The sequence below is a fragment of the Entelurus aequoreus genome, linkage group LG03, assembly GCF_033978785.1.
Source record: "Entelurus aequoreus isolate RoL-2023_Sb linkage group LG03, RoL_Eaeq_v1.1, whole genome shotgun sequence".
Classification (NCBI taxonomy): domain Eukaryota; kingdom Metazoa; phylum Chordata; class Actinopteri; order Syngnathiformes; family Syngnathidae; genus Entelurus; species Entelurus aequoreus.
The window spans coordinates 15,424,779-15,440,403 of NC_084733.1; the positions used below are offsets into that span (position 1 = coordinate 15,424,779).

A 15,625-nucleotide genomic window follows, 5' to 3' on the forward strand; every position below is an offset into this window, starting at 1 on the left:
GTCTGTGAACATTGCTACAAAGTCAGGATTTTTTGTTGAAATCTATCAAAATTAGGGTGGTCCCGAAAAGCAAGGAATTTTTCAAATTGACTGTGTGTCGGTTTTGGTCAACATATGAAATAACAAGTGTGTGTAAACATGTTAAGTGCTCCCCCTCTGGCCGACATATGTAATAACAAGTGTGTGTGAAATTGAAATGCTCCCCCTTTGGCCAAAATTTATTAAAAAAAAAAAATTGTATATAGAGACATATGGTAATAACTTAATGTAAATAATAAAGATTAAAAAATAATTACAAACAAAAAAGTAAAAAAAATAAAAAAGTAAAATCTTACCTTTTTTATATTTACATAGTGTGTATATATTATTTATGTTGTAAATACAAATCTTTATACATTTTTCGGAAGTGTGTGTGTGTGTTGTGTGTATGTGTGTGTGTGTGTGTGTGTGCGTGCCTGCGTGTTTTTGCACAGTCATGCCGCTCAAACAAGCCCCGCCCCTCCTTGAAACACACAACTCTTGTTTTGGACGCCTTCCTCATCTTACTCCTCGGGACACTTTTTACTTCTCTTTGTACAACATTTTTGAAGACAGTTGTAACCTTAAACGCCCGCGAAGTTAGTCGACAATCAAATTAAACAACAGCCGCGACATTTTGGACTTTTCGTCAAGCGGCTGTTATTTGCCGAGGTGAGTGATTTTTTTTTAAAGTGTTGTCTTTCACATTTAGACTCCTTTTATATCAACAAATAATGGCGGCGCTTTTTTGTTTTGTTTTTGAGTCTTTCCTAGTCGTCAGTTGGACCTTAAAGGGTTTCTTTGTTGAACATTCCTTGTGGTTTTCCCTCTAAAATGTTCGTTCCTTATTCTCTGACGTCACAAGGAGCAAAACGCACTCGAATAAAGTGCAACACTTTTTTTGGGGGTTTGCTGAATTGAAAGAGAAAGTATTTACTTGTTGCCTCTCATACTGTATAGTTAATACACTGCAAAAACTGATATCTAAGTAAGATTAAATATCTCAAATAAGGGTGATATTTGTTTTTTTTTCTGTCTGATAAGATAATTCTTCTCACTAAGCAGATTTTATTTTAGAGTGTTTTACTTGTTTTAAGGGTTTTGGTCCTAAATGATCTCAGTAAGATATTACAGCTTGTTGCTGAGATTTGATGACCTATATTGAGTAAAACATGCTTGAAACTAGAATATCAACTGATGCAAAGCGGTGTCATCAACACTCACAAGTATAAAACTATGTTTTTAAAGTAATCATTTCTTATTTCAAGCGTGAAAAAAAAAAATCATGACTTTGACACAATTGTGTCTCATAATTAAAACAGATGACAGCCAAATGGACTTTGCTGTTTTATTTTCAATGAAACAATAGACAATATGTACTCATATAGTAGTACAGTTGGCACAGTACAGTAAACTAGTTAATATCAATCAATCAATGTTTATTTATATAGCCCTAAATCACAAGTGTCTCAAAGGGCTGCACAAGCCACAACGACATCCTCGGTACAGAGCCCAAATACGGGCAAGGAAAAACTCACCCCAGTGGGACGTCGGTGAATGACTATGAGAAACCTTGGAGAGGACCGCATATGTGGGTAACCCGAAATAATACGTTACAGTAATCGAGACGAGACGTAACGAACGCATGAATAATGATCTCAGCGTCGCTAGTGGACAAGATGGAACGAATTTTAGCGATATTACGGAGATGAAAGAAGGCCGTTTTAGTAACACTCTTAATGTGTGACTCAAACGAGAGAGTTGGGTCGAAGATAATACCCAGATTCTTTACCGAGTCGCCTTGTGTAATTGTTTGGTTGTCAAATGTTAAGGTGGTATTATTAAATAGATGTCGGTGTCTAGCAGGACCGATAATCAGCATTTCCGTTTTCTTAGCGTTGAGTTGCAAAAAGTTAGCGGACATCCATTGTTTAATTTCATTAAGACACGCCTCCAGCTGACTACAATCCGACGTGTTGGTCAGCTTTAGGGGCATGTAGAGTTGAGTGTCATCAGCATAACAGTGAAAGCTAACACCGTACTTGCGTATGATGTCACCCAGCGGCAGCATGTAAATACTAAAGAGTGCAGGGCCAAGAACCGAACCCTGGGGGACTCCGCACGTTACCTTGACATAGTCCGAGGTCACATTGTTATGGGAGACACACTGCATCCTGTCAGTAAGATAAGAGTTAAACCAAGACAAGGCTAAGTCTGACATACCAATACGTGTTTTGATACGCTCTAATAAAATATTATGATCGACGGTATCGAAAGCGGCTATAAGATCAAGAAGCAGCAACATAGATGACGCATCAGAATCCATCGTTAGCAATAGATCATTAGTCATTTTTGCGAGGGCTGTCTCCGTAGAGTGATTTGCCCTGAAACCGGATTGAAAAGGTTCACAGAGATTGTTAGTCACTAAGTGTTCATTTAGCTGCTGTGCAACAATTTTTTCGAGAATTTTGGAAATAAACGGAAGGTGGGAGACCGGTCGGTAGTTTACCATGAGGTCAGGATCGAGGTTAGGTCTTTTGAGCAGAGGATGAATAACCGCTTTTTTGAATGCTAGGGGAACAGTGCCAGAGGAAAGTGATAAGTTTAAAATATTTAACACTGATGGACCTAATAATACAAACAGTTCCTTGATAAGTTTCCCAGGAAGTGGGTCAAGTAAACATGTTGTTTGTTTTATCCCACTTACACGCTGTAATAATTCCTCTAATGTTATTTCATCAAAAATAGAGAGACTATTTTGGAGGGCAATGTCCGTCGTATATACAGTCGTATTTGTGTTAATAGAACCCAGTTGTAGCTGGGATGCGTTGTCTTTAATCTCCTTTCTAATGAGTTCACTTTTCTTATTAAAGAAATTCATAAAATCATCTGCCGAGTGGGTGGAGCTACTGGGAGGAGTCCCTTGTTGGGTTAGCGATGCTACTGTACTAAACAGAAATTTAGGATCGTTTTTGTTGAGGCGGATGACATTTGAGTAGTATTTAGCTTTAGCTAAGGTAAGCATGCGTTTATAAGTTATTAAACTATCACTCCATGCTTGATGGAAAACCTCAAGTTTAGTCGCACGCCATTTGCGTTCCAGTTTTCTACATGATCATTTATGAGCTCTAATTTCTTCTGTAAACCATGGGGTGCGCCTTTTAGGGGGCCTTTTTTGCTTTAGCGGTGCTATACTATCAATAATTTTGCGCAAGGCATCGTCAAAGTTGTTAGTGAGGTTATCAATAGAGCCGACATAATTTGGGAATGGTGCCATTACCGAAGGCAGTAGGTCAGCAAGAGTCATCGTTGTGGCAGCATTAATGTTGCGGCCGCTATAGCAGTTATTATTATTATTAGCTTGTTGACAATGAGTCAAAACTTCAAATTTTATAAGGTAATGATCGGACATTACTTTAGTATATGGAAGTATCATAACTTTCATAATAAAGTTTATATTTAACATGTGACATTTCAAACAATTTTGAACAGAAATAGTTCATGCACATTCAGATAAATTCTTCCAAATTACAATTTAAAAAATTTGGGCCGGTGGCCGGGCTGTATATATGTGACCCGTGCTGGCAAAATGAGTCGGAATACGCACAGGCTAATTTTGACCTACAGGCAAATAAGTGGAAAAAATGTATCTTGGTTGAAATTGAGATTTTCACAAAAATGAGTCCATAAAGCCACAATCTAGCGATCCCAATCATCGAAATAGCAAGAAAACATCTTAAATCACCTTTATTTGAAGGTTTTGTACGAGGTATATCTTCAGAAATTAGTCCTTTGTGTTAAAATTCCTTGAGAAAATCAAGTGTTTTCAACGCTCACTCGCGGCAATAAGGGGGAATCCCCCTAGCCATATTTGGTATCATTGTGACGACAAGTTTACCTACTTTCTAAAAATGAGCATGGAATTCCCGATGACGCCATTCTGAACCAATAGAATTCTAGTTTTTAAACCTGTTCCGACGTAAACAAATCCGGCTTGTTGCTAACCGGTCGCTGTGAGGCGTACCCTAATTGGTTGAATCACCCCGCGCGGTGCATTGTGGCATCATGGCAGCGCCCTGATGAAAAACAACACACAGTAATTCGAGCGGAATATTTAGTGAAAAAAGGTGATTTTCGAACATTTAATTATTATTTTTGTGGATAAGTTAGACTGTTTTACATTCCGTAATGGATTTAGAAGGTGGAGAGGGTACACAGGCGGTTGCAAGTGCGCTAAATTCACTGCAGTCGGCGAATCTTCTTAGTGCTGCTGGTCAGGAATATTACGGACAGCTGACCAGCTGACAAACTGACCAGTGAACAAAAAAACTGTGACATAACTGTGTTGACATTTTTGTACATAACCATTTTCAATAGAGTTGAATATATATTTTTCCTTTAGACATGGGATTTGACTTTAATTGTACCAATTTTGGTGTTGCTACAAGGACTTTTAAGGTATGGTTGCTATGGAGTTTTGTTTTGGAACATTCTGTTCTGGAACAGTAAACTGCTGTTTACTGAAAAAAGCTGTTTTTTCTCAAAACAGACCCTCAAACTTGGTCGACTTCAATCGGATGTAACTCGGTCGTTTTCTGTCCAATTCCAACAAACCATATATCATTTTGAAGGTCTTTAGATGGAGAATGTGTAAATAACAATAACTCAGTTTTTAAAATTTCCTCATTGTGACTCATTTTGCCAGCACAGGTCACATATGCGCACTAATTCACTGAAAAAGCACGCACTTGGCGCGATGATGTCATGTTATCGATGGAAAAATGCATTTTTAGACAATATGATTTGCCTGAGCGGCTAGGACACCCCGAGAGTAACAAGCGGTTGCCTTGTTGCCTTTCAATTAAGAAAAATAAATTCGTTTTTAGTATAAGTTTGCTGGTTTCAAGAAATGTAATGCCGAGCGCATATCATTATGTCAAGATAATGGCACTAGCATTTACTTAATTTAAGAATTTTTTTCAACATATTGAGCAAAAAGGTCTCTTTTTTATTTTTCTACCAGGAAAAGTGCACTTGTTATTAGTGAGAATATACTTATTTTAAGGCCAGATGTGACTCTTTTGATGACTGCATCCGGCTCTCAGATAAATCTTAGCTGACATTGCTTAACACAATAAGTAATGAATAATTCCGCTGGTAATCACAGTGTTAAAAATAACGTTTAAAATGTAAAACATTTTCATGCATTTTAATCCATCCATCCGTTTTCTACCGCAGTGTTTTTCAACCACTGTGCCGCGGCACACTAGTGTGCCGTGAGATACAGTCTGGTGTGCCGTGGGAGATTATCATTTCACATATTTGGGTTAAAAATATTTTTTGACAACCACTAATTATAGTCTGCAAATTATGTGCCATTGAGTGTCGGTGCTGTCTAGAGCTCGGCAGCGTAACCGTGTAATACTCCTCCGTATCAGTAGGTGGGAGCCGGTAGCTAATTGCTTTGTAGATGTCGGGAACATGTTGTGTGAGACGACAAGGGTTTGTCGTCGTATCTAATGCTTAGACCAAAAATAAACAAAAGGTGAGTGCCCCTAAGAAAAGGCATTGAAGCTTAGGGAAGGCTATGCAGAACGAAACTAAAACCTAACTGGCTACAAAGTAAACAAAAACAGAATGCTGGACGACAGCAAAGACTTACTGTGGAGCCAAGACGGCGTTCACAAAGTACATCCGAACATGACATGACAATCAACAATGTCCCCACAAAGAAGGATAAAAACAACTGAAATATTCTTGATTGCTAAAACAAAGTAGATGCGGGAATTATCGCTCAAAGGAAGACATGAAACTGCTACAGGAAAATACCAATAAATAGGAGCACAAGACAAGAACTAAATCACTACACACAGGAAAACAGCAAAAAATACAAAATAAGTCAGGGCGTGATGTGACAGGTGGTGACAGTACACCTACTTTGAGACAAGAGCTATATTCATACATGCTTGGTTATGGTTTAAAGTCGTATCCAACAATTGCGACAAAGACTTTTTACTGTCAACTGAATTTGGTTTTTTAGTGATTTCTGCTGGTGGTGTGCCTCCGCATTTTTTCAAAGGTTGAAAAACACTGTTCTACCGCACCTGTTCAAGAAGTTGCATTAATGGTAAGAAGTATTTTATTCATTATTGGTTAGCTTCAGAATAACAATATTATTAAAAATAATAAGAGACTTATTATACTCTAAAAATGTTGGTCTTACTTAAAAATGCACGCATTTACCGGTAGTTGTATTCAGTGTTAAAAAATATTATATGGCTGTCATGGAAATACATTTTAAAATATTTGGCTTTCATGGCTCTCTCAGCCAAAAAGGTTCCCGACCCCTGGACTAGACATATAAGATTTCATGGGATTTAGCGATTAGGTGTGACAGATTGTTTGGTAAACGTATAGCATGTTCTATATGTTATAGTTATTTGAATGACTCTTACCATAATATGTTACGTTAACATACCAGGCACGTTCTCAGTTGGTTATTTATGCGTCATATAACGTACACTTATTCAGCCTGTTGTTCACTATTCTTTATTTATTTTAAATTGCCTTTCAAATGTCTAGTCTTGGTGTTGGGTTTTATCAAATATATTTCCCCAAAAAATGCGACTTATACTCCAGTGCGACTTATATATGTTTTTTTCCTTCTTTATTATGCATTTTCGGCCGGTGCGACTTATACTCCGGAGCGACTTATACTCCGAAAAATACGGTATATAGCCCTAAATCACGAGTGTCTCAAAGGGCTGCACAAGCCACAACGACGTCTTCGGCTCAGATCCCACATCAGGGCAAGAAAAAAACTCAACCCAATGGGATAACAATGAGAAACCTTGGAGGGGACCACAGATGTGGGGACCCCCCCCTACTGGGCTACCGGTGCAATGGACGTCGAGTGGATCTAGTTAATAGTGTGAGAGTGGGGGGGCCAGCAGGGGATCATCTTAAGTGGAGACAAGTCAGCAGCAACGGATGCACAGATGACTGGTCCACCCCGGGTCCCGACTTTGAACAGCTAGCGCATCATCTGTGGTCACCTAATAGCCCCTAATCGTGGATCTAACATAATAGTGTGAGAGTCCAGTCCACAGTGGATCTAGCATAATAGTGTGAGAGTCCAGTCCATAGTGGATCTAGCATAATAGTGTGAGAGTCCAGTCCATAGTGGATCTAACATAATAGTGTGAGAGTCCAGTCCATAGTGGATCTAACATAATAGTGTGAGAGTCCAGTCCATAGTGGATCTAACATAATAGTGTGAGAGTCCAGTCCATAGTGGATCTAACATAATATTGTGAGAGTCCAGACCAGTCCATAGTGGATCTAGCATAATAGTGTGAGAGTGCAGTCCATAGTGGATCTAGCAGAATATTGTGAGAGTCCAGTCCATAGTGGATCTAACATAATAGTGTGAGAGTCCAGTCCGTAGTGGATCTAACATAATATTGTGAGAGTCCAGTCCATTGTGGATCTAACATAATAGTGTGAGAGTCCAGTCCTTAGTGGATCTAGCATAATATTGTGAGAGTCCAGTCCATAGTGGATCTAGCATAATATTGTGAGAGTCCAGTCCATAGTGGATCTAACGTAATAGTGTGAAAGTCCAGTCCATAGTGGATCTAACATAATAGTGTGAGGGTCCAGTCCATAGTGGATCTAGCATAATATTGTGAGAGTCCAGTCCATAGCGGATCTAACATAATAGTGTGAGAGTCCAGTCCATAGTGGATCTAACATAATAGTGAGAGTCCAGTCCATAGTGGATCTAGCATAATATTGTGAGAGTCCAGTCCATAGTAGATCTAGCATAATATTGTGAGAGTCCAGTCCATAGTGGATCTAGCATAATATTGTGAGAGTACTGTCCATAGTGGATCTAGCATAATAGTGTGAGAGTCCAGTCCATAGTGGATCTAACATAATAGTGTGAGAGTCCAGTCCATAGTGGATCTAACATAATAGTGTGAGAGTCCAGTCCATAGTGGATCTTGCATAATATTGTGAGAGTCCAGTCCATATTGGATCTAACATAACAGTGTGAGAGTCCAGTCCATAGTGGATCTAGCAGAATATTGTGAGAGTCCAGTCCATAGTGGATCTAACATAACAGTGTGAGAGTCCAGTCCATAGTGGATCTAACATAACAGTGTGAGAGTCCAGTCCACAGTGGATCTAACATAATAGTGTGAGGGTCCACTTCATAGTGGATCTAGCATAATATTGTGAGAGTCCAGTCCATAGTGGATCTAGCATAATATTGTGAGAGTTCAGTCCATAGTGGATCTAGCATAATATTGTGAGAGTCCAGTCCATAGTGAATCTAGCATAATATTGTGAGAGTCCAGTCCATAGTGGATCTAGCATAATATTGTGAGAGTCCAGTCCGTAGTGGATCTAGCATAATATTGTGAGAGGAGAGTCCAGTCCGTAGTGGATCTAACATAATAGTGTGAGAGTCCAGTCCATAGTGAATCTAGCATAATATTGTGAGAGTCCAGTCCATAGTGGATCTAGCATAATATTGTGAGAGTCCAGTCCATAGTGGATCTAGCATAATATTGTGAGAGTCCAGTCCATAGTGGATCTAACATAATAGTGAGAGTCCAGTCCATAGTCCATATAATCTATTCCCAGGTGGGCCGGGGAAAAAAAATGTGTGCGGTTTGAAAAACACAACGAACTTAGACTTTGTCTCAGTGTATATGACTCTGGGGTAAACAGTTATTAGCTAAAAAAGGTAGCACTTTAATGTTAGCATGCAGCAGCAGGCCCATAATAATAATGATACTAATGGATTAGATTTATATCACGCTTTTGTAGACACACAAAGAGCACTCATTCATTCACTCCACATTCACACGTTGATAGTGGTAAGCTACATTTGTGGCCACAGCTGCCCTCGGGTAGACTGAGGAAGCGTGGCTGCCAATTTGTGCCAACGTAGGTGGGGGAAGTGTCTTGCCCAAGGACACAGCGGCCATGACTAGGATGGCGGAATCGAACTTGGAACCCTCAAGTTGCTCTACCATCTGAGCCACGCCGTCCGACTATCAGTAATCTTTAAAAGTAATGTCAATTCAGCAAAACTAACAGGCGTTTTAATTGAAACCGAAAACCATTGTTTGACTTAAAAAAATAATCTACTGGTAATCAAATGTCAACAGTTAAAGGGAAATATTGAAAAAGCAGTTTTAGTTATGTTGAGGCTTACAATTTATTGAAATAATGTCATTTTAGCAAAAGTGAACTAACATTTTTGGAAAATGAAAACTTTGAACTTATAAAGATAATCAAATGTCAATAGGTTAAGGGGCTTAAATAGACTGGAAACCTTTATTAGACTTTATAAAACTAATCCAATGTCAACAGGCTAAAGGGAATAATGATGGACAGTTTTTTTGTTATTTTGAGGCCTAATGTGTAATCTGTAACAGAGAACAAAATCTGTAACAGAGAACAAAAGCTTTGTTCGACTTAAGAAACTAATCAAATGTCCACAGACATGTATAGGACATGTTGATGTCTAGTTTGTATATTAGTTTGAGGCCTAATAGGTAATCTGTGAAAAATGTCATTTTAACAACGGTGACAAATCTTTCAATTGAAACTGAAATCCTTTAGACTTAAAAATCGTATCAAATGTAAGCAGGCTAAGGGAAATATTGATGGAAAGTTTTTATATTATTTTGAGGCTTAACAGGTAAACTGACAAATATTTTAAATTGAAACTGAAAACCTTTATTGGACTTAAAAACGTCACATCATAGGCATTAATGTTACTTTTTGTGATTTAAAACAATGACACGGACTCAAAAGTTGAGAGGTTACACTTTTGTTACATTACTTTTCCGCGAGAAGGCGTTGTGTAGTCTGTTAGTGCTTTGTTGTGTATATGTATATATACATAAATATATATGTATATATACTGTGTGTGTGTGTGTGTGTGTATATACACGCTGTGTGTATACATATATTATGTGTATATGTTTATATGCTATATATATATTGTGTGTATATATACATATACTGTGTGTGTGTATATGTATATATATATACACACTGTGTGTGTGTATACATATATGTACTGTATATATGTATTTATACTATATATACTGTCTGTATGTATGTGTGTGTGTATATATATATATATATATATATATGCACCGTGTGTGTGTGTATATACAGTATATATACTGTATGTATGTATGTATATATATATATATACACCGTGTATGTATATATATATATATATATATATATATATATATATATATATATATATATATATATATATATATATATACATACAGTTATGTTCATAATAATAGCAGTGTGTTTAAAAAGGTGTGTAAACCTCAAAATTCTTCAAATAAATTGTATTTTAATGAACACAAATGCATTGGGGAGACGGCACATTCTATTTCAAAGCCAGAAAATTGGAAAAAAGTAATTCAATTTGACAATATTTTACAGAAAGTCAAGAAATATAAAACAAAAAAATAGCAGTGTTGACATCTTTCTTTATAAAACTCAAATGTACTGTATAAACTATGTAAGGCTTGCAGATACAACTTTCCTTAGAATTATTAACTATAATTTAGTTGCATAACCACGGTTTCTGATAACTGCTTCACATCTGTGGCACATGGAGTCGACAGGTATTGCAGCCCAGGACAATTGTACTACGTTCCACAATTCCTCTGCATTTTTTGGTTTTGCCTCATGAACAGCATTCTTTATGTCAGCCCACAAGTTTTCAATGGGATTAAGGTTCAGGGATTGTGCTGGCCACTCACTCCATTACTTGAACTCTGTTTGTCTGGAACCATGATTTTACTCGCTTGCTGGTGTGTTTGGGGTCATTGTCTTGTTGAAACACCCATTTCAAGGGCATTTCCTCTTCAGCATACGGCAACATGACTTCTTCCAGTATTCTGGTGTACTCAAACTGATCCATGATCCCTGGTACGCGATAAATAGGACCAACACCATAGTACGAGAAACATCCCCATATCATGATGCTTGCACCACCATGCTTCACCGTCTTCACTGTGTACTGGGGCTTGAATTCAGTGTTTGCAGGACGTCTGACAAACTGTCTGTGGCCCTTAGACTCAAAAAGAACAATCTTACTCTCATCAGTCCCCAAATATTACGCCATTTCTCTTTAGGCCAGTCAATGTGTTCTTTGGCAAATTGTAACCACTTCAGCACACGTCTTTTTTTTAACAATGGGACTTTGCGGGGGCTTCTTGCTGGTAGCTTGGCTTCACATAGACGTGGTCTGATTGTTACAGTACTCACAGGCCATCTTAGATCTTCTTTCATCCTCCTGGAGCTGATCATTGGCTGAGCCTTTGCCATTTTGGTTATTCTCCGATCCATTTCAATAGTCATTTTTCTTTTTCTTCCTCGCCTTTTTGGTTTTGGCTGCCATTTTTAAGCATTTGATATCATTTTAGCTGAACAGCCTATCATTTTCTGCACTTCTTTATAGGTTTTCCCCTCTTTTATTAAATTATTAATCAAAGAACGCTCTTCTTCTGAACAGTGTCTTCAACGACCCATTTTAGTCTGTTTTTCCAAGGACAAATGCACAGCCAGCATATGCAGCGTCAGTTGCCTTGATCCTAAAATAAGGGCCACTTGTTCAACATATTTTTTTTACACATAATCAATGATGTCACTTATGGAACGCAGCACTGCTATTTTTTTGAACACGCCCCTTTCAGTAAATGATTCAGTTTCACAGAATCAGCAGCATGCACATCATTCCTGTTGGGTCTTTTGGTTTTCTATACCTTTACTAAACCTTCTAGAAACTTACTTGCAGTGTAGCAGTTGAAATTCTAACATAAACAGTGATTTATCTTGCTAGTGATGTGGGACTGCTATTATTTTGAACACAACTCTATATATATATATATGGCAGGGGTGCGGTGCCCACACTTTTTTGGCTGGCGAGCGACTTTTTAAATTGGCGGTATAGCTCTGTTGGTAGAGTGGCTGTGCCAGCAACCTGAGGGTTCCAGGTTCGATCACAGCTTCCGCCTTCCTAGTCACTGTTGTGTCCTTGGGCAAGACACTTTACCCACCTGCTCCTAGTGCCACCCACACAGGTTTAAATGTAACTTAGATAATGGGTTTCTCTATATAAAAGCGCTTTGAGTCACTAGAGAAAAGCGCTATATAAATAGAATTCACTTCACTTCACAAATGACCAAGTCGAGGTGATCTACCTCATATATACTGTACATACTCCGTGGCTTGCTAGCTTGTTTGCGCTAGCTTTTCGGAGACTCTTATTTTGTTAGCGCAGGCAGGATGGAGCGGCACTTTTATTGTAAAGACAGGAACCGTGCGGTCAGTCTTTGGGCTTTTAACATTTCACAAGATCCTCGGGTGCCTTGAACGTCAATCAAGTGACGAAAGTCACGCCATAGCGAAGATTTATGATCGCTAATTTTTTATGATCGACTGACACACCCTCTGCGATCGACCGGTAGCTCGGGCGGTATATATATATATATATATATATATATATATACATACCGTAATTTCCGGACTATAAGCCGCACCTGACTATAAGCCGCACCAGCTAAATTTAGGGGAAAATACAGATTGCTCCATATATAAGCCGCACCCAATTATAAGCCGCAGGGTTTTGATGTGTAATTACCGTAGTATATAGGGGTTCCTGCTACCACGGAGGGGATTGTCGGGACAGAGATGACTGTTTGGGAACGCAAAGCGTCCCATTTATTAACAATAAATCTTTCAATCATTCAATCAAACTTTCACATCTTTGACATGGCGAACAGCATTCGTGCAGAGTACAAATAATACAACGGTGCAAAGTAATACAAAGTGCTCGCCTGTACGTTATCAAAATAACCAGCCTACTGGTATATGAAAAGTCAGTCTTTAATCATTGTGTCATCGTCTTCCTCCTGCGTACTAAAACCACCGAAATCCTCTTCGTCGGTGTCGGAGAAGAACAGGCCGTAAATAAGCCGCACCCTTGTATAAGCCGCAGGGACCAGAACGAGGGGGAAAAGTAGCGGCTTATAGTCCGGAAATTACGGTATATATATATATATATATATATATATATATATATATATATATATATATATATATATATATATTAGGGCTGCAACTAACGATTAATTTGATAATCGATTAATCTGTCGATTATTACTTCGATTAATAATCGCATAAAAGAGACAAACTACATTTCTATCCTTTCCAGTATTTTATTGAAAAAAAACAGCATACTGGCACCATACTTATTTTGATTATTGTTTCTCAGATGTTTGTACATGTTGCAGTTTATAAATATAGGTTTATTAAAAAAAACAAAACATTTATTTTTTATTTTTATTTTTATTTTTTAAAAGCCTCTGCGCATGCGCATAGCATAGATCCAATGAACCGATGACTAAATTAATCGGCAACTGTTTTTATAATCGATTTTAATCGATTTAATCGATTAGTTGTTGCAGCCCTAATATATATATATATATATATATATATATATATATACATATATATATATATATATATATATATATATATATACACTGTGAGTGTGTGTGTGTCTGCGATCGACCGGTAGCTCGGGCGGTATGTATATATATATATATATATATATATATATATATATATATATATATATATATATATATATATATATCACACTGTGTGTGTTCTGGCAATGCTTACGTAATGGGGACATCTCTTTATTTACACAGTCACCTTTAGGGGACCTCTGACGGTATGGGGACAAAAAAACAGGTCCCCTAAAGGGAAACCTTTTTAAATGATAGTCAGATCCATGAATTGATTAACGTCCATGATATATTAAACAAGTTGAAAAACTTATTCGGGTGTTACCATTTAGTGGTCAATTACTTCATCAATCCAGAGATTTAAAGACATGTATGAGCTAACTGGGCAGTGGCCATTTTTCCAAAAAAAATTTTATGCCTCCACAACCTGTAGAAAGGGTGGTCCCCACAAGTGATGATCAAAAACTTGGTCCCCATTCCAAATGATAAGCAATGTGTGTGTGTGTGTGTGTGTGTGTGTGTGTGTGTGTGTGTGTGTGTGTGTGTGTGTGTGTGTGTGTGTGTGTGTGTGTGTGTGTGTACGTGTGTACTGTATTTAAGTATATATACTGTATATAGTGTGTGTGTGTGTGTGTGTATATGTGTATTATATATATATATATATATATATATATATATATATATATATATATATATATATATATATATATATATATATATATATATATATATATGTATGTATATATATATATATGTATATATATATATATATATATATATATATATATATATATATATATATATGTATGTATATATATATATATGTATATATATATATATATATATATATATATATATATATATATATATATATAATGTATATATATATATTACTATTAATAGGAGTCGGCAGTAAAGCAAGTCCAACAATGACACGGCAGATCGGTTTGTTATGTAACATCAAATTGCAAAGCTGCTTGCTCATCCTAGACCAGCGTTTTTCCTTCAGGCAAAGCAATTGTCACCCCGTGGTGTACTCTGTATGATTGCATTGCACATTAAGGGCAAAGGTGGGACTTCTGTGCTCATATGGTCAGACTGTGCATGCATGCCTATCAATGGTTAACTCCCTCGTCTGACAATATGCGAACAGTACTTCCAAGTCTGGCGTCACACATTTATCCAGTCATTAGGAAACAGAAACTAGTCAGTGTTACTGAACACTTGATTGTCTTTAGCAGCACATGTATTCATCCTTAATAAAATATCTTACCCAGGAATGATTTTACCCTGCAGTTAAGGATTTTTTTTTACTCTCATTCAACAATGTTTTCCCCCTCTACCATCGAGAGGTCATATGACCGACTGAGCGTAGAAGCCGAGGAGGCCAGGGGACTGCAGGCTGAACAGATTTGATTGAGCAACGGCCAACATGTAAAAGAAAACAACACGACGACTGAATCCTGCAGTTTAAATCACGAGTTAAAAGTTGTTTGGGGTTTTTTGCCAAAATTGGACACGTTACTGCGGATTGAGGGTGATAAATGAACGTGACTGGCAGCTAAAACACTCCCAGGGAAACTGTAGTAAGAGAGTTTCTCCAATTTGTAAATGTATGCATGCGTTGTTAAGGCCAGACATTCTAGAGTAGAGGTGTCCAAACTTTTTCCACTGAGGGCCTCACACTGAGAAATGAAAGAATGCTGGGGCCATTTTGATATTTTTCATTTTTAAAACCAATACAATATTGTACCCATCAGGGCTCCCCTCAATGTTTGTGAATATTAAAATTAGGGGTTGTCCAATAATATCGTACTGCCGATATTATCGGCCGATAAATGCTTTAAAATGTAATATCGGAAATTATCGGTATCAGTTTCTAAATTATCGGTATCGGTTTCAAAAAGTAAAATGTATGCCTTTTCATAAGGCCGCTGTGTACACGGGCGTAGGGAGAAGTACAGAGCGCCAATAAACCTTAAAGGCTCTGCCTTTGCATGCCGGCCCAGTCACATAAT

At 37.6% G+C, this 15,625-nt stretch overlaps 1 protein-coding gene across 2 annotated transcripts in view; it reads left to right on the forward strand.

Annotated features, from left to right (window-relative positions):
- Positions 1-480: 480 nt before the first annotated feature.
- The window catches only part of keap1a (kelch-like ECH-associated protein 1a), a 71,049-nt gene continuing 55,904 nt past the window's right edge, over positions 481-15,625 (forward strand). The window contains exon 1 of one of the 2 annotated variants that reach the window (XM_062041344.1): positions 481-690. The gene's annotated coding sequence lies outside the window, so the exon portion shown is untranslated. Of the gene's footprint in view, positions 691-6,056; positions 6,146-15,625 lie in introns of those variants that run through there. The other variant, XM_062041345.1, reaches the window with a different exon arrangement.